The sequence below is a fragment of the Tamandua tetradactyla genome, chromosome X (genome assembly GCF_023851605.1).
Source record: "Tamandua tetradactyla isolate mTamTet1 chromosome X, mTamTet1.pri, whole genome shotgun sequence".
Taxonomy (NCBI): Eukaryota; Metazoa; Chordata; class Mammalia; order Pilosa; family Myrmecophagidae; genus Tamandua; species Tamandua tetradactyla.
Genome location: NC_135353.1, coordinates 82886045 through 82904803, shown reverse-complemented (window position 1 = coordinate 82904803; position 18759 = coordinate 82886045). Strand labels below are relative to the sequence as shown.

At 37.8% G+C, this 18759-nt stretch overlaps 1 protein-coding gene and 1 non-coding gene across 6 annotated transcripts in view; one reads left to right on the top strand and one right to left on the bottom strand.

Annotated features, from left to right (window-relative positions):
• The window catches only part of DACH2 (dachshund family transcription factor 2), a 782542-nt gene that overhangs the window by 748899 nt on the left and 14884 nt on the right, over positions 1-18759 (top strand). The gene's annotated exons all lie outside the window — the stretch shown is intronic.
• On the bottom strand, positions 18249-18352 carry LOC143672288 (U6 spliceosomal RNA). The gene has a single exon (XR_013169757.1). It is a non-coding gene; the product is annotated as a U6 spliceosomal RNA (small nuclear RNA).

Genomic DNA, 18759 nt, shown 5'->3' with positions numbered 1-18759 from the left:
GCCAGCCAGATTCTTTATCCAACAAAACTGTCCATCAAAAATGAGGGAGAGGGTGGGCCATGGTGGCTCAGCAGGCAGAATTCTTGCCTGCCATGCCAGAAACCCAGATTCAATTCCTGGTGCATGCCCATGCAAAAAAAAAAAAAAAAAGAGGGAGAGTTACACTTACTCTTTGAGACCAAAGGAAGAAAGGTTTATTTGGTCTGGAACCTAAATTTACAGTAACACAAAAATATAACTCAACCTATCTGGATAGCTCATTTAAACAATCGAAAGACAGGGAGCCCAGAATAAGAATGAGGGCCTTTAATCCTGTATAGCTTAATATAGTGTCTGGATATATCCTAGAATTTATTAAGCAGGTAATCAAAAGTATTGGCAAAGTCCTTTGAGGGATGGGAGAAAAAATATGGAACTATTTAAACTTTACCTCCAGGAAAACCTCTGATACAGTGTCAAGCATTAGGGACAGCCAAATCAATGGTGAAGCCCTTGATTTGAGGCTTGATCTTTCAAAGCTTTTATATATAGTGGAGAAGCCTAGACTACCTATAGGTATGCCTAAGTTACTTCTTGAGGACCTCTTTTGTTGTTCAGATGTGGCCTCTCTCTCTCAGCCTACCTCACTCTGCAAGTGAAATGATTGCCCTCCCCCTTACATGGGACATGACATCCAGGGTGAAAGTCTCCCTGCTTGTGTGGGAGATGGCTCCCAGGGATGAGTCTGGCCCTGACATCATGAGATCAACAGTGCCATCCTGACCAAAAGGGGGAAAAGAAGTGGAATAAATAAGATGTCAGCAGCTGAGAGAGTTCAAATAGAGTCGAGAGGCTACTCTGGAATTTGCAAGCTTCAAGCAGACACTGCTACCCATCATAACATGACAAACCCCAACCAAAACCATTCCAGCCAATCCTAAAGAATACCTAGGGCAACATATAAGATTCTAAAAAGGTTCCAAGCACTAAAGTAACTTTCCAGATACCTACAACCTCCAGATAAGTCCTGAAACCTAGAGGGACCAGCCTTTCCAGAACATCAGCTAGGTCCATCTCCCTACCCCATCTTATTGACAGCCCCTTCCAACATGAAAAAGTTAGAATGGGCATATCCCAAATACCCTAAAGAGTGGGATCAAACTTGATGGTGAAATTATATAGAGAAAGTAGGGTTTAACAAGCAAGTATGATTGCTGAATCTTATATTGATATTTCTTTTAGCCTCCAGTGTCTTAGAGCAGCCTAGAAGTAAAAACCTAAAATTGTGGAATTGTAACCCATACCAACTCTGAAATCTCTTCTACATCTAATTGTTGTGCTGTGCTTTGAAATTTACTGCTTTTTTCTGTATACGTTATTTTTCACAAAAAAGAAAAAAAAACATCACTTGTGATGATAAAAGACATTTATTCCTTCTAGCCTCTAATGTTCTGGAACAGCTAGAAGGAAAAAATCTGAACTGATGGTATGGAAACTCATGACAAACTCTGGGATCTGCCCTTTAACTACTTGTTGAAGAGTACTTTGAAAACTATTGCTTTTTTCTTTCTTTGTTTTTTATATGTGTTATATTATACAATAAAAAGGTTAAAAATTTTTTAAAATGAAGGAGAGTTAAAAATATTCACAGATAAACAGGAACTGAGAGTTCATACACAAGATATCTGACCTACAAGAATTACTAAAGGAGTTATCCAGGTTGAAAGGAAAAGGCAAGAGTGGTTTAGAAGACTGTGAAGAAATGAATATTAAGGTAATTAAAAGGGTAAATTCCAATAATACTCTCAATATCCAACTATTCTCTTTAATTCATACAATTAATAAGAATAAGAATACAATTAAATATGAAAAACATATTTCTTGAAAATGGACAAACAAAATATGAAGTGATAAAGTGGGACATAAATAACATAAAGAGGGTAACAGAGGAATATGGGAGCAGAGAACATGCATGCTATTGAAACTGGTTAGTATCTTTTCAAATTAGTAAGTTATAGTTGTAGGTTGTGCATTACAAACCCCAGGGAAGCAAGAAAAAACCTTTATAATATATACAGAAACAGAAATGAGTAATTAATCAGTCAGATACATTACAAAAGATTAAATATGCAGGAAAGGAGATCATACTAAAGGAAAAGATAGACATAAAAAGATATGACATATAAAAACTAATGGACAAAATACCTTTATTGTAATAATACTGAATGTTAATGGGGATTAAAATTCTCAGTTAAAAGAAACAAAGTGGCAGAAGTGATAAAAAAAAAAGCATGGCCCAACTGTATGTTGTTTACTAGAGACTTTCCATAGATGCAAAGATAGAGATAAGTTGAAAGTGAAAGATTGGAAAAGGTATTCCGTGTAATTAGTAACCAAAAAAAAGAGAGAGAGAGAGAGAGAGAGAGAGAGAGAGAGATGGGGCAAATACATAAAATCAGAAAAAAAAACCTTAAGTCAAAAGCTGTAATAAGTAACAAAGAATGTCACTATATATTAATAGAAGGCTCAATCTACCAGGAATAAATAACCATCATGATTATTTATGCACCTTAATATGATACCCCAAAATACATGAGTTAAAGACTGGCGAAGCTGAAAGGAGAGATAGATACCTCTACAATAATTGTTGGAGAATTCAGTATGCCACTCTGATCAATAGATAGAACATCTAGTTAGAAGATCAATAGGGAAACAGAGAATTTTAATAATATTATAAATGAACTAGCACTAACAGTCATATATACAACATTACACTCTCAAACAGTAGGATATACGTTCTTCTCAAGTGCATATGGATCCTTCCCCAGGGTAGATCACATATTGAGTCACCTTAAAAGTCTAAATAAATTTATAACAATGAAATTATATAGAGATAACATCATCAACAGGGTGATGTAAGACATCCCCTGAATAAACCTCCCCAGGGATTCAGTAAATACAAGGACTTGCTTAGAACTCTGGAGAAGGATTCCACAAATGCTGAATCAAAGAAAAAGGAAAATATCAGGTAGGAAATGTCCATCTAAGAATAGCCAGTCCATTCCCTCTACCTAACTTGGCTCTGTGTAGCTTGAGAGGCAATGCTCAGATGCAACAACCCAGACCCATTTCACCTCCCACAAGGTACAGCAGAGATATAACCCCACACATATCCAGGCAAAAGGAGCTAAGTTAACAGAGACCCAGAGTGAAACACAACCCACTGAGGAGTGCTGTATAAAAAAATCTCAGCCAGGCTGCAATTTTGAATTTGATTGATGAATTCAGACTTCTGAGTCTAAGTTCCAAGCATAGATAAGTTTATAACACAGTCAAGAAAGAAATCAGGAGTTCTGTTTTGGCCCCATTCCCTGCAGGGAGGAAGTAAGGCTGATGGATAAAACACAGGTTTCTGGAGTTGGTTGAACTCAGATTGCTGGAAGAGGGCTGTGCCCCAAGAAAAAGGCCACATAAAGCCAGAGACCAACTCTGATTCTTGATTGGTGAACCTGGGGTGCTGGGGATCAGCTCTGAGACTAGCTACTTTTTTAAAGCTTTCCATTAAAGAAAGCAGCTGGCATTATCTGTTTCCAGCCCTGTCCCAGGTAGGGGAAGAAGTAGAGTTGACTGAAAGATAAAGTAACTAATTACATGGTGGAGATAGTTCCCTAAAGGGCATATCTTCACAAAGAAATGGAGGTGACAGGTCCCAGTGCAAGTGGTGACTTTTATTCAGAGATCCTTGGGTTGGAATAGTAACAAAAGTTTCAACCTATGAAAAGTGGTTCCCAGCCTCTGTCTCAAATATGCTGTAGCATGGGGTAGAAGTGGAACTGCTTGAGAGTTAGTGTAACTTTTCTGGGCAGAAGATGACTTTTCCACAAGAAAAGAGGGGAGCAAGGTCCAGGAGAGTCATTAACTGATATTTAGAGAATTAGACCCCAGGAGCTGTGAAAACAGAGACAGGATAACCCAATTTCCCTCAGCCTCTTTCTCAATAATGCCCATAGCAGGGGTGGGATCTGCTGAGAATTAAAGGCACAGTACCACTTTTGGCTTTTGGAGAGCAGTGAGTTGACAAATGCCTTCTACTGGGAAGAACAGAAAAGCATAGAATCAGGAGGTGTCACAGGAAAGACTGGCATCATGCTGGGTCTCATTCCTCAAGAACCTTGATTATCAATCTATATCATCTTCATGAGTACTAGACCTGTCTTTACTGGGAAAAACTGGGTAGACCCACTCTGAGGGGATCTTCTTCCTAGATAAGGCTCTCCCAGGCAAAGATGTTAGAAGCATTAAAAGGAATGTTAAAAACATATAGAGGGCACACTGTGATATAGAGTGCACTCATATAGAGTGGCAGAATTTTTGCCTGCCTTGGATTCAATTTGCAGTGCCTACCCATGCAAAAACAAAGCAAAACAAAAAACATATAGAGGCAAGAAAAAAATCAGCTCAATATTCCCCGAGGAGAAAGAGAGAAGCAAAAGGATTTTTCTCTCCTAGGGGCAAAACAACTACACAAAAAGAGTAATCTCAAAAAACATTCCATATATGCAGGACAAGAATCAAAAAAATAAATAAATAAAAGCTAAAAAAATTCTGATTAAACAAAAGCTATGCTAGTAGTCTAGAATAGTTGAACTAGATGTCAAAGAACAGAACACAAAGCCAAGCAACAAGAAAACCCTAGGCAAAAGAGAGAAAATGACCTCCAGAATAAACAAATCAAGAAAATCAGAGGCGTAGACACCAGCAAAAAAATCATAAGTCACACTAAGAAGCATGAGGATATGACCCAGTCAAGGGAACAAGCTAAAACTTCAGATGAGATAAGGAGTTCAAACAAATAATTAAGGATATTCAAACAAAGCTTCTAAATCAATTCAATGAGTAGAAGGAAAATGAAGCAAAAGAATTGAAGGGTATGAAGAAGACACTGGGCAATCATAAAGAAGAACTCAGAAGCTTACCCCCCCCCCCCAAAAAAGAAAGACAAGAAACACCAGGACTTGCGGAAATGAAGGGCACAAGAAAAGAGATTAAACATACACTCGTGATTCATGGCCCATGCACTTCCCAAACAAACAAACGAATGAAAAACCAAACAAACAAAAATTCAGCAAAATGGTGCTGCAATAAGGGGCTAGTCACATGGAAAAATGATGAAATATGATCCCCAACATACAGCATACAAAAATACCTGTATACAATGGAGACATACAGCAGCAGACCTGAAGAGGCAGAAGAAAGGATTAGTGAACCAGAAACTAAACACCTAAAATGTTACATACGAAAGAACAGAAGGGAAAGTGTGCACTGGGGCACAGAGAATTGAATAACAAAATGGAACACATGAATATATGTGTTATGGTAGGCCCACAAGGAGAAGAGAAGGGAAAAGGGGTGGAAAAAATTGATGGAAATTATCACCCCAAATTTCCCAACTCTTATGAAAGACATCAAATTACAGGTCCAAGTGTAATGTACCCCAAACAGATTAGAATCAAATAGGCCTACCCCAAGACACTTATCAGATTGTCAAATGCCAAAGACAAAGAAAGAATTCTGAAAGCAGCAAGAGAAAACTGATCCATCCCATACAAGTGAAGCTTGATAAATCTAAGTGTGGATTTCTGAGCAGAAATGATGGAGAGGGGAAAGCAGTGGTATGATATATTTAAAACACTGAAAAAAATGCCAGCCTAAAATTCTGTATCTGCAAAATTTTACTTCATGAATGAGGGAGAGTTTATAATATTTACAGATAAACAACAGAGTTTGTGAACAAGAGTCCTGATGCTCTACAAGAAATAGTAAAGGAACAACTACAGCTGATAGATAGGAAGACAGGAGAAAAAGAGGTTTGGAGAGTGTGATAGTTAGGTTCAGGTGTCAACTTGGCCAGATGATGGTACCTAGTTCTTCTGCTGTGGATTTGAATCATTAGTTTGTGAAACTCATCTATGCCTGATTACATCTACGGTCTCTAGGGGGAGTGCTTTCCTCAATGAGTGATGTTTAATTCATGGGAAGCTTAAAAGAGAGAGCTTCAAGGCAGCACAGCCCAAGCAGCTCAGCATACTAGATCTTAGCACTCACAGCTCAGCCCAAACTTTTGGAGATGCAGAAAGGAATCACCATAGGAAAAACTGTTGGAACCCAGAAGCCTGGAGAGAAGGCCAGCAGAGATCACCTTGTGCCTTCCCGTGTAAGAAAGAACCTCAGATGGAAGTTAGCCACCTTTCCTCTGAAGAACTATACATCATTAACTAAATAAACCCCCTTTTATTAAAAGCCAATAACAGACTATAACAGAGGGGTATGTAGAAATGAAGATTATCAGTAAGGGTAACAAATCGTAAAAAGAGAGAAAAAAATAATATATGAGATACTAAATCCAAAAAACAAAAACTGTAGAAATTCTACCTTTATATTAAATGTCAATAGATTAAACTCCCCAATCAAAACACATAGACTGGCAGAATGGATAAAAAAAATAGGATCCATTTTTATACTGTCTACAAGAGACTCACTTCAGGATATTGAGTTACATAGTGGTTTATTAGACTTTACACCCAAACCACAAACAATAAAATAAATAATATATTAGCGGGACTTCATCAAAATTAAAAACCTTTTTTCATCAGAAGACATTCTCATGAAAGGGTAGATACAACTTATTCAATGAGAGAAAATATTTTGAAACCACATATACAATAAATGTTTAGTGTCCATAATTTATAAAGACAACATATAATTCAAAATAAAAATTATTAAGAAATAGGGAAATACTGGAATAGACATTTCTTCAAAAAGAATTTAGAAATGTCTAAAAAGTACAAGAAATCTTAATGTCAGTAGATGTTAGGGAAATGCAAATAAAGCCACACAGAGATATCATTTCACAATCACTAGAATGGCTATAAGAAAATAGAAAATTACAATATGTGCAGGTTTGAAAGTATTATATAACCCAGAAAAGTAATGTTTTAATCCTGATTTAATCTCATGGGAGCAGCCATTTCTTTTAATCCTGATTCAATAATGTAGGTTGAAACATTTGATTAGATTATCTCCATGGAGATGTGATGCACCCAATTATGTGTGTTACCTTTTGAATAGATGGTCTGTACTGAGCTCTTCTGGGCTGTACTGAACTCTCTTTTTAAAGTCTCCAGCTAGTTAAATTAAACACCATTCATTGTGGATACACTCCCCTTAGTCGACTGCAGATGTAATTAGCCATAGATGAATTTCACGTGCTGATTATTTACATCCACAACAACAGAACAGCTGGGCACCATGACTTTGTCAAGTTGATACCTGAAACTAAGTACTACAGAGTCCGCCACTTGTCAACTATACACATCACCTTAAACTACACTTAATATCTAAATAAAAAAACAATAACAGATGTGTTTTTCACAATCTCTAAATAGAAAGCAATAACATTTTTTCACTTAACAATGCTCATTTGTCTATATACAACACTCTAAATCTTTCCATACACAAAATACATTAATTTCATCACAATATCACAAAAGCCTTAAATCATTTCAGTAACAATAAAAAAAGCAACAACAACTCAAACATAGCACAGAATCTCATCAAAGTCAGTTACAGGCATGGTGTGCCTGAAAGCAAAATTTTCCTCTGGCTATGGACCTGTGAACTTAGATCAAGGTATCTGCTTCCAGTATACAAAGAAGGAACAATAATAGGAGGAATGACTCCATTGCAATAAGGAGAAATTGGAAGGAAAACAGTGGTCAACAGACCTAAACAATTCTGGAAAATTACAGGGCAAACTCCATTAGATTTCAAAGCCTGAGAATCATTCATCCTTGGGACTTTAGAAAGTGGCAGTTCCACCCTTTCCAAGGGCCTACACAGTGGCCCTGTTCTCTCCAAACACTAGGATGAGGCTTGCAACATTGGAGAACATTGGGAGACCACCTTTTTATCATCCTCACCTTCTTCAATCATCTAGGTGGCACCTAGATTCTCTGCCATCTCCAGGGCATATAGTTGACTCCTTCAGAACAATGGGGTGAAAGCTAGGCACCCCACTCCAATCCCCAGGGATTGTGCTCCAACTTCTCAGAAGCCTGGGGCAACAGAACTCTCCCTGAACATGGAGGTAGAAAGCCCATCCTCTGTCTCTGGGACAAATTCATCCCCTCCACAATCACAGGTGCATCCCCTCTCCCAGCCCAACATTTCTTGACTCCAGGCCTTAGCTTCCATTGTTCTGCCTCTGAGGTTATTCTTCTTTCACTCTGACCCTATTCTGTCCCTTCCTGTCCAGACATGCAGCGATTCCATCTACCCAAGTCTCAAAAAAATTTTGTTGACTTGTCATGTAGCATACAGGGATCAAAGCCATCAAACAATATGATCTCCCACAAATCCTTTCTGGATAATTCCATGTCTGACCCTGGCTTTTGTTGAAATGGCTTAATGTTTCCATTTTTTATTAAGTCCTCATGTGGGAGATTATTCTTTGGGGTCTCACTGTGTGGAAGTCAGAATTTTCCAGATCATAAATTTCTGGTTTGCTTGTGCTGAGAAGTTCAGTCTTGAGCCTCTCCCTTCCTTGTCACATTTTACTGTAAGTTACAAGGAGAAACCAGGCAGCATCTTTCACATTTAGCTTGGAAAATTCCTCAGCCAAGTATCCAAGATAAACACATTCAAATTGCCCCTTCCATCCAGCATGAGAATGCAATTTTGCCAAATTCTCTGCAACCTTAAAAAAAGGGTCGTCTGCTGTTCTAGGTTGTGAACTGCCAGAATACAGTATCCCAGAAACAGAATGGCTTTTAAAAAGCAAAATTTAATAAGCTGCTATCTTACAGTTCTAAGGCTGAGAAAATGTCCCAATTAAAGCAAATCTATAAAAATGTCTGAATTAAGGCACCAACAAGATGTTACCTTCACTCAAGAAAGGCCAATGAAGTTCAGGGTTTCTCTCTCATCTGGAAAGTCACATGGTGAACATGGTGACATTTTCTAGCTTCCTCTCCAAGCCTGTTGCTTCATGAATCTCCCCCAGGGGCATTCTCTTTCATCTCCAAAAGTCACTGGCTGGGGGACTCTGTAGTTCTCATGTCTCTGCTGCTCTCGTCATTCTCATGCCTCTGCTCTGTTGCTCTTCTGTCATTCTGAAGCTTTCTCCAAAATGTTTCCTCTTTTAAAGGATTACAGTGAAATAATCAAGACCCACCTGGAATGGGTGGCATCCCATCTCCCTCTACTCAAAAATTAATACCCAAAATTGGATGAGTCACATCTCCATGGAGAAAACCTAATCAAGTTCCAATGTATAGTACTGACTAGGAATTAGAAGAAACACCTCCAACAAGATTAATTAGGATTAAAACATGGCTTTTCTAGATTACATAAATCCTTTCAAACCAGCACAACTTCCTTCCAATTTGTAACAACACATTCCTGTAGGACTTCAATGGAAGTATCTTTAGAGTCCATGTTTCTACCTGCAGTTTCATCAATGCAATCTAGGCTTTCTCTATCAAGTTCCTGACAATTCTTCAGAATCACTCCCTTATCCATTTAAACAATCATTAAAAATCTTGAATAGTGCTGAGTCCAGCTCAAGCAACTGTTCAAACAGGGCCACAAGGAGCAGTGGGAGATTGAGAAAGAACATAACACAGAGTTTAAGAGAAAGTGGGGGCTAGGTGGTTCATGGCCTGACTGAACACAATGACCATGAGAAGTCAGTGCAAGTTTATTTTATACTGCTTAACAATAGAACTCTACATAAGGCAGTGTAGTACATGAGAACGTGCTTGATGTAATGAATAGGGATACAAAATTTTCTTGAGAACAGAGTGAACATTAATTAGCTTGCTTGAAACTACAGAGGCAGAACTTTCCCACAGTAAGGCTGGAATAGATAAGGCACAGCTCAGACCAGAACTCATCCCACTGAAAACCAAGGGTCATGCCTCCAAGGTTATTCTGATGTGGCCTTGCCAGCAGTCAGAGGCCGGCTTCATGAAAAAACTGACCTGGGCCCCAACATCTCTGACATTTTTATTCTTTAAGAAGAGTCCCAAGTTTCTCTTGATGGCTCCTTTGTGACTGTGTGTGTCTTAGGTTGTTCCTGCCCTGAGGAATCTTACCCATCATTGTCTAACCAGCCATCTTATGGGGCTTTTCCAAATTTTCTCCTAATGGCCCCTTTTCAACTGTTCCTGTCTTAGGTTGTTCCTCCTCTGAGGAATCTTGCCCATCTTTGGCTAACCAGTCATCTTCTGGGGTCAAGCAGGGTGGTGTGAGATTTGCAAGTGAGGGAGGGGCAATGCTCTCTGAGAGGGTCAAATCATGCCCTCTTTATATCAGTAGCACTAGCATGACAGAGGTCAAGGCAGCAGTCTTACATTTGGATTAACGTTGCTTTCTTTGGAAGCATTTCCAGATTATGCATAAAAGACAAAAGAGAAAAATTAATATCATTAATATGTTAATAGTAAATCTTCTTAAAGTTTTTTACCTACGTTAGTGGATTTAGAGGTTATACCCTTTGAGCAATCCCATTCATAACATCAGTGCCTTTTAATAATTTGGAATGCAAAGTTCTTTTGAATTCCTATTATTCATGTTGAAGTTCATTGATATTTGGAGTTAAATTATTTTCATGCCCTAATAAATATCCTTAATTTTTTCATTTATGTTTACTTTCATTATACAAGTGTGGAGAGACACAGAAATATGTGATGTTTCAATCACATAACAAGTGTTTTTTCATTTTAAGTGATTGAATTTCATCTTCTAACATAATTTCTCCCCTTTCTTTATTCTTCTTTTTTTATTTTTATTTTTTTATTTTTTTTATTAATTAAAGAAAAAAAAGAATTAACCCAACATTTAGAAATCATTCCGTTCTACATATGCAATCAGTAATTCTTAACATCATCACATAGATGCATGATCATCATTTCTTAGTACATTTGCATCGATTTAGAAGAACTAGCAAAACAACAGAAAAAGATATAGAATGTTAATATAGAGAAAAAAATAAAAATAATAATAATAGTACAAAAAAAAGACAAACAGACAGACAGACAAAAAAAAAACCTATAGCCCAGATGCAGCTTCATTCAGTGTTTTAGCATGATTACTTTACAATTAGGTATTATTATGCTGTCCATTTTTGAGTTTTTGTATCTAGTCCTGTTGCACAGTCTGTATCCCTTCAGCTCCAATTACCCATTATCTTACCCTGTTTCTAACTCCTGCTGGACTCTGTTACCAATGACATATTCCAAGTTTGTTCTCGAATGTTGGTTCACATCAGTGCGACCATACAGTATTTGTCCTTTAGTTTCTGGCTAGACTCACTCAGCATAATGTTCTCTAGGTCCATCCATGTTATTACATGCTTCATAAGTTTATTCTGTCTTAAAGCTGCAAAATATTCCATCATATGTATATACCACAGTTTGTTTAGCCACTCGTCTGTTGATGGACATTTTGGCTGTTTCCATCTCTTTGCAATTGTAAATAACGCTGCTATAAACATTGGTGTGCAAATGTCCGTTTGTGTCTTTGCCCTTAAGTCCTTTGAGTAGATTCCCAGCAATGGTATTGCTGGGTCGTATGGCAATTCTATATTCAGCTTTTTGAGGAACCACCAAACTGCCTTCCACAGTGGTTGCACCATTTGACATTCCCACCAACAGTGGATAAGTGTGCCTCATTCTCCGCATCCTCTCCAGTACTTGTCATTTTCTGTTTTGTTGATAATGGCCATTCTGGTGGGTGTGAGATGATATCTCATTGTGGTTTTGATTTTCATTTCTCTAATGGCCAGGGACATTGATTATCTCTTCATGTGCCTTTTGGATATTTGTATTTCCTCTTCTGATAGGTGTCTGTTCAAGTCTTTTTCCCATTTTGTAATTGGGTTGGCTGTCTTTTTGTTGTTGAGTTGGACAATCTCTTTATAAATTCTGGATACTAGACCTTTACCTGATATGTCATTTCCAAATATTGTCTCCCATTGTGTAGGCTGTCTTTCTACTTTCTTGATGAAGTTCTTTGATGCACAAAAGTGTTTAATTTTGAGGAGCTCCCATTTATTTATTTCCTTCTTCAGTGCTCTTGCTTTAGGTTTAAGGTCCATAAAACTGCCTCCAACTGTAAGTTTCATAAGATATCCCCCTACATTTTCCTCTAACTGTTTTATGGTCTTAGACCTAATGTTTAGATCTTTGATCCATTTTGAGTTAACTTTTGTATAGGGTGTGAGATACGGGTCTTCTTTCATTCTTCTGCATATGGATATCCAGTTCTCTAGGCACCATTTATTGAAGAGACTGTTCTGTCCCAGGTGAGTTGGCTTGACTGCCTTATCAAAGATCAAATGTCCATAGATGAGAGGGTCTATATCTGAGCACTCTATTTGATTCCATTGGTCGATATATCTATCTTTATGCCAATACCATGCTGTTTTGACCACTGTGGCTTCATAATATGCCTTAAAGTCAGGCAGTGCAAGACCTCCAGTTTCGTTTTTTTTCCTCAAGATGTTTTTAACAATTCGGGGCACCCTTCCCTTCCAGATAAATTTGCTTATTAGTTTTTCTATTTCTGAAAAATAAGTTGTTGGGATTTTGATTGGTATTGCATTGAATCTGTAAATCAATTTAGGTAGGATTGACATCTTAACTATATTTAGTCTTCCAATCCATGAACACGGTATGCCCTTCCATCTATTTAGGTCTTCTGTGATTTCTTTTAGCAGTTTTTTGTAGTTTTCTTTATATAGGTTTTTTGTCTCTTTAGTTAAATTTATTCCTAGGTATTTTATTCTTTTAGTTGCAATTGTGAATGGGATTCGTTTCTTGATTTCCCCCTCAGCTTGTTCATTACTAGTGTATAGAAATGCTACAGATTTTTGAATGTTGATCTTGTAACCTGCTACTTTGCTGTACTCATTTATTAGCTCTAGTAGTTTTGTTGTGGATTTTTCCGGGTTTGCAACGTATATTATCATATCGTCTGCAAACAGTGATAGTTTTACTTCTTCCTTTCCAATTTTGATGCCTTGTATTTCTTTTTCTTGTCTAATTGCTCTGGCTAGAACCTCCAACACAATGTTGAATAATAGTGGTGATAATGGACATCTTTGTCTTGTTCCTGATCTTAGGGAGAAAGTTTTCAATTTTTCCCCATTGAGGATGATATTAGCTGTGGGTTTTTCATATATTCCCTCTATCATTTTAAGGAAGTTCCCTTGTATTCCTATCTTTTGAAGTGTTTTCAACAGGAAAGGATGTTGAATCTTTTCAAATGCCTTCTCTGCATCAATTGAGATGATCATGTGATTTTTCTACTTTGATTTGTTGATACGGTGTATTACATTAATTGATTTTCTTATGTTGAACCATCCTTGCATACCTGGGATGAATCCTACTTGGTCATGATGTATAATTCTTTTAATGTGTTGTTGGATACGATTTGCTAGAATTTTATTGAGGATTTTTCATCTATATTCATTAGAGAGATTGGTCTGTAGTTTTCTTTATTTGTAATATCTTTGCCTGATTTTGGAATGAGGGTAATGTTGGCTTCATAGAATGAATTAGGTAGTTTTCCCTCCACTTCGATTTTTTTGAAGAGTTTGAGGAGAGTTGGTACTAATTCTTTCTGGAATGTTTGATAGAATTCACATGTGAAGCCGTCTGGTCCTGGACTTTTCTTTTTAGGAAGCTTTTGAATGACTAATTCAATTTCTTTACTTGTGATTGGTTTGTTGAGGTCATCTATGTCTTCTTGAGTCAAAGTTGGTTGTTCATGTCTTTCCAGGAACCCGTCCATTTCATCTAAATTGTTGTATTTATTAGCGTAAAGTTGTTCATAGTATCCTGTTATTACCTCCTTTATTTCTGTGAGGTCAGTAGTTACGTCTCCTCTTCCATTTCTGATCTTATTTATTTGCATCCTCTCCCTTCTTCTTTTTGTCAATCTTGCTAAGGGCCCATCAATCTTATTGATTTTCTCATAAAACCAACTTCTGGTCTTATTGATTTTCTCTATTGTTTTCATGTTTTCAATTTCATTTATTTCTGCTCTAATCTTTGTTATTTCTTTCCTTTTGCTTGCTTTGGGATTAGTTTTCTGTTCTTTCTCCAGTTCTTCCAAGTGGACAGTTAATTCCTGAATTCTTGCCTTTTCTTCTTTTCTGATATAGGCATTTAGGGCAATAAATTTCCCTCTTAGCACTGCCTTTGCTGCGTCCCATAAGTTTTGATATGTTGTGTTTTCATTTTCATTCGCCTCAAGGTATTTGCTAATTTCTCTAGCAATTTCTTCTTTGACCCACTCGTTGTTTAGGAGTGTGTTGTTGAGCCTCCACTATTTGTGAATTTTCTGGCACTCCGCCTATTATTGATTTCCAACTTCATTCCTTTATGATCCGAGAAAGTGTTGTGTATTATTTCAATCTTTTTAAATTTGTTAAGACTTGCTTTGTGACCCAGCATATGGTCTATCTTTGAGAATGATCCATGAGCACTTGAGAAAAAGGTATATCCTGCTGTTGTGGGATGTAATGTCCTATAAATGTCTGTTAAGTCTAGCTCATTTATAGTAATATTCAGATTCTCTATTTCTTTATTGATCCTCTGTCTAGATGTTCTATCCATTGATGAGAGTGGGGAATTGAAGTCTCCAACTATTATAGTATATGTGTCTATTTCCCTTTTCAGTGTTTGCAGTGTATTCCTCACATATTTTGGGGCATTATGGTTCGGTGCGTAAATATTTATGATTGTTATGTCTTCTTGTTTAATTGTTCCTTTTTTTAGTAGATAGTGTCTCTTTTAACTGTTTTACATTTGAAGTCTAATTTGTTGGATATTAGTATAGCCACTCCTGCTCTTTTCTGGTTGTTATTTGCATGAAATATCTTTTCCCAACCTTTCACTTTCAACCTATGTTTATCTTTGGGTCTAAGATGTGTTTCCTGTAGACAGCATATAGAAGGATCCTGTTTTTTAATCCATTCTGCCAGCCTATGTCTTTTGATTGGGGAATTCAGTCCATTAACATTTAGTGTTATTACTGTTTGGATAATATTTTCCTCTGCCATTTTGCCTTTTGTATTATATATATCATATCTGACTTTCCTTCTTTCTACACTCTTCTCCATACCTCTCTCTTCTGTCTTTTCATATCTGACTCTAGTGCTCCCTTTAGTATTTCCTGCAGAGCTGGTCTCTTGGTCACAAATTCTCTCTGTGACTTTTTGTCTGAGAATGTTTTAATTTCTCCCTCATTTTTGAAGGACAATTTTGCTGGATATAGAAGTCTTGGTTGGCAGTTTTTCTCTTTTAGTAATTTAAATATATCATCCCACTGTCTTCTAGCTTCCATGGTTTCTGCTGAGAAATCTACACATAGTCTTATTGGGTTTCCCTTGTATGTGATGGATTGTTTTTCTCTTGCTGCTTTCAAGATCCTCTCTTTCTCTTTGACCTCTGACATTCTAACTAGTAAGTGTCTTGGAGAATGCCTATTTGGGTCTATTCTCTTTGGGGTGCGCTGCACTTCTTGGATCTGTAATTTTAGGTCTTTCATAAGAGTTGGGAAGTTGTCAGTGATAATTTCTTCCATTAGTTTTTCTCCTCCTTTTCCCTTCTCTTCTCCTTCTGGGACACCCATAACATGTATATTTGTGCCGTTCATATTGTCCTTCAGTTCCCTGATCCCCTGTTCAAATGTTTCCATTCTTTTCCCTATAGTTTCTGTTTCTTTTTGGACTTCAGATGTTCCATCCTGCAAATCACTAATTCTGTCTTCTGTCTCTTTAAATCTATCATTGTAGGTATCCATTGTTTTTTCCATCTTTTCTACTTTATCCTTCACTTCCATAAGTTCTGTGATTTGTTTTTTCAGTTTTTCTATTTCTTCTTTTTGTTCAACCCATGTCTTCTTCATGTCCTCCCTCAATTTATCGATTTTGTTTTGAAGAGGTTTTCCATTTCTGTTCGTATATTCAGCATTAGTTGTCTCAGCTCTTGTTTCTCATTTGAACTATTGGTTTGCTCCTTTGACTGGGCCATATTTTCAATTTTCTGAGTGTGATCCGTTATCTTCTGCTGATGTCTGGGCATTTAGTCAGATTTCCCTGGATGTTTGACCCAACAGGTTGAAAGATTTTTCTGTGAAATCTCTGGGCTCTGTTTTTCTTATCCTGCCCAGTAGTTGGCATTCATGGCACACGTTTGTCTGCAGGTCCCACCAATAAAAGGTGCTCTGGGTCCTTTAACTTTGAAAAACTCTCACCGTGTGGGAGGCTCGCCAGCTGAAGCGGCTTGGAATGGTGCCAGCCGGCCCGGGAATCCGAATGCCGGGAGGATTGCCGGCCGCCGCAGCCTGGGAGAGCGCCCATCCGAATCTCCTAGTCGGCCCGGGGCGCCAAGCGTGGTGGGAGGGCGCCAGCTGCCGTGGCCCGGGAGAGTGCACCATTCCCAGCCCGACCGGGAAGTCACGTGTCTGGAAGGGACCCCAGTCACCGTTCTCCGCGGCCTGGGGATATCTGATTCAATTCTCCCAGTTGGTCCAGGGGGCCGCCCATGGGGCGGTCGCCAGCTGCCGTGGCTTGTGGTGACCACCTGTCCACTCTTCCCAGCTGGCCCATGAAGGAGGAAGGGAGGGACTCCGGCCGCTTGCTGCCCTGGCCCGGGGAAGCCCGCGCCCCTCGGCGATCTCACCGGAGCGGGTTCTCCCAGCCTGTCAGCTGTTCCAGGATGGGGTACGCTGTCTTTTTGATCTCTGTTGTGGCTCCAGGAGCTGTTCTGTATCATTTCTACTCCCCTAGTAGCTGTTCTGGAGGAGGAACTAAGATCCGCACGTCTTACTAAGCCGCCGTCTTCTGCGGAAGTCCCTTTCTTTATTCTTAAGAAGAGTTAATTTTGGAAATCAAGTGTTGTTTATGAATTATTGTTCTGTTTCAAAGGAGTTGGATGTATCCACACAGTAGGACTGAAGAGAAGAGAATAAAACCAAGAATAATTAAGCATAATAAAGTAATCACATATAGTAGAGTGCTTTAGCATGTTGAATGGATTAAAGCCTTGCAAATCATTTAATAACCCTCTGGCAAATTCTTTAGGATCAATTACATCAGCATGTTTTTTTTGTATATCTAGACTAGAAGAGCTTAATTGTTGAAGATCAAGGCTTTCATTATTATTGAACCATATGCTAGCCAGATGATTTTGAACTTGTGACCAATTCCACTTAGACTGATTATAGGGTACAGCAGTTAAACATGTGCTGTGATATTTTGGATGATATAAGAGCTCTTCTTTAAATTTAAGAGCTTGAAGTTGATCTCTCCAAGCTGAACCATAGCAGGTTCCAATGCATTTAGTTTAGCAGCAAATTTATTATATAAATCCAGTTGAGTTTGAAAGGCTACAGAAGTATTGTGGACCAAATCATTAATAGTATTAGCATTTTGAATACTTTGACTTAAGGCCAGGGCAGATGCAGTAATAGTGGTTATTAAAGTTACTAAAGGTAATATACCAGCTATAATTAACTCTACTACTCTTTTTGAATGAATGAGTCCAGAATGTAGTTCTTTTAATTCTTGTAATTCCAGATTATAGTACCAGGGACCACTGAAATTAACTGGCAGCATGACAAAAGCAGGCTGATGAAGTATATAAGAATATCTTGGTCAACATTATGTACAGATAGGCAATTTATTAAATTGCGATTAAAGCAAGTAATAGTAAACATGCCATTTTTTTCATGTTACACTTAAATTTCCAGCAAGGACTGCATAAGTTGGGTTAACATATAAAGTTACATTAAATAAATTCCAGCAATAATTCCCCCTTATGGCATAGTAATTATATTTTTGATGTAATGCATTATTGTCATGATAAAACAGTTGAATAGACTGAGATGCCACAATTAATCACCACATATCTTTTCAAAAATGTCCATCTTAGTTCTAAGTGTATTAGCAACAAACCTTCCTGGTTACTGAGGCTTGGAGTGGAGAAAGAAATGATTTAAATTGTGTGCCAATCTAACACTGTGAAGGTGTCACTACTTAAACAGATATTATGCTCTGAGGCAAAGGGTTGAGCACACTCAACCCATGGAGGATGCTGGTTAAGAACAGTATGTGTACCATTGGCACAATAAGGAGAAAGGGGGTGTTGGTAAGGAATTTGAGTGGTGTTATTCATAAATCCTCTCTCTTTCTCATTTTTTTAAATATGGAACGCTTCACAAATTTGCATGTCATCCTAGCACAGGGGTCATGTTAATCTCTGTATCATTCCAATTTTAGTATATGTGCTGCTGAAGCAAGCACAAATCCTCTCTTTTTAACCACTCAAAGAATTTTATCATAATCACCAGAATTAGCAAAATTAAAAGATTGAGCTCCCCCAACTGCCATCTTGTATTCTTGACCAACTAAAGGACATCCATTAATATTTCTAGAAGAAAAATATAAAGGCCAAAATACTGAACTTCCTGTATAGTTGATAATTCTATGTTCATACTTGATGGAGCCCACTGACCAACCTTCCAAAAGCTGGATGTTATCTACAAAAACAGGTATAGATGGTTTATTCCAAGAAGGAGGAGACACTATGGGAGGAAAGGGAACATAATAGCATGCTCCTGAAACTAAGCCCACCTGAAGAGTTAACAAAGAACAGCAAGCTATAAAAAAAAAACAATTTTGGAGTAGAAGGTTGACCAGTTGATAGTAAA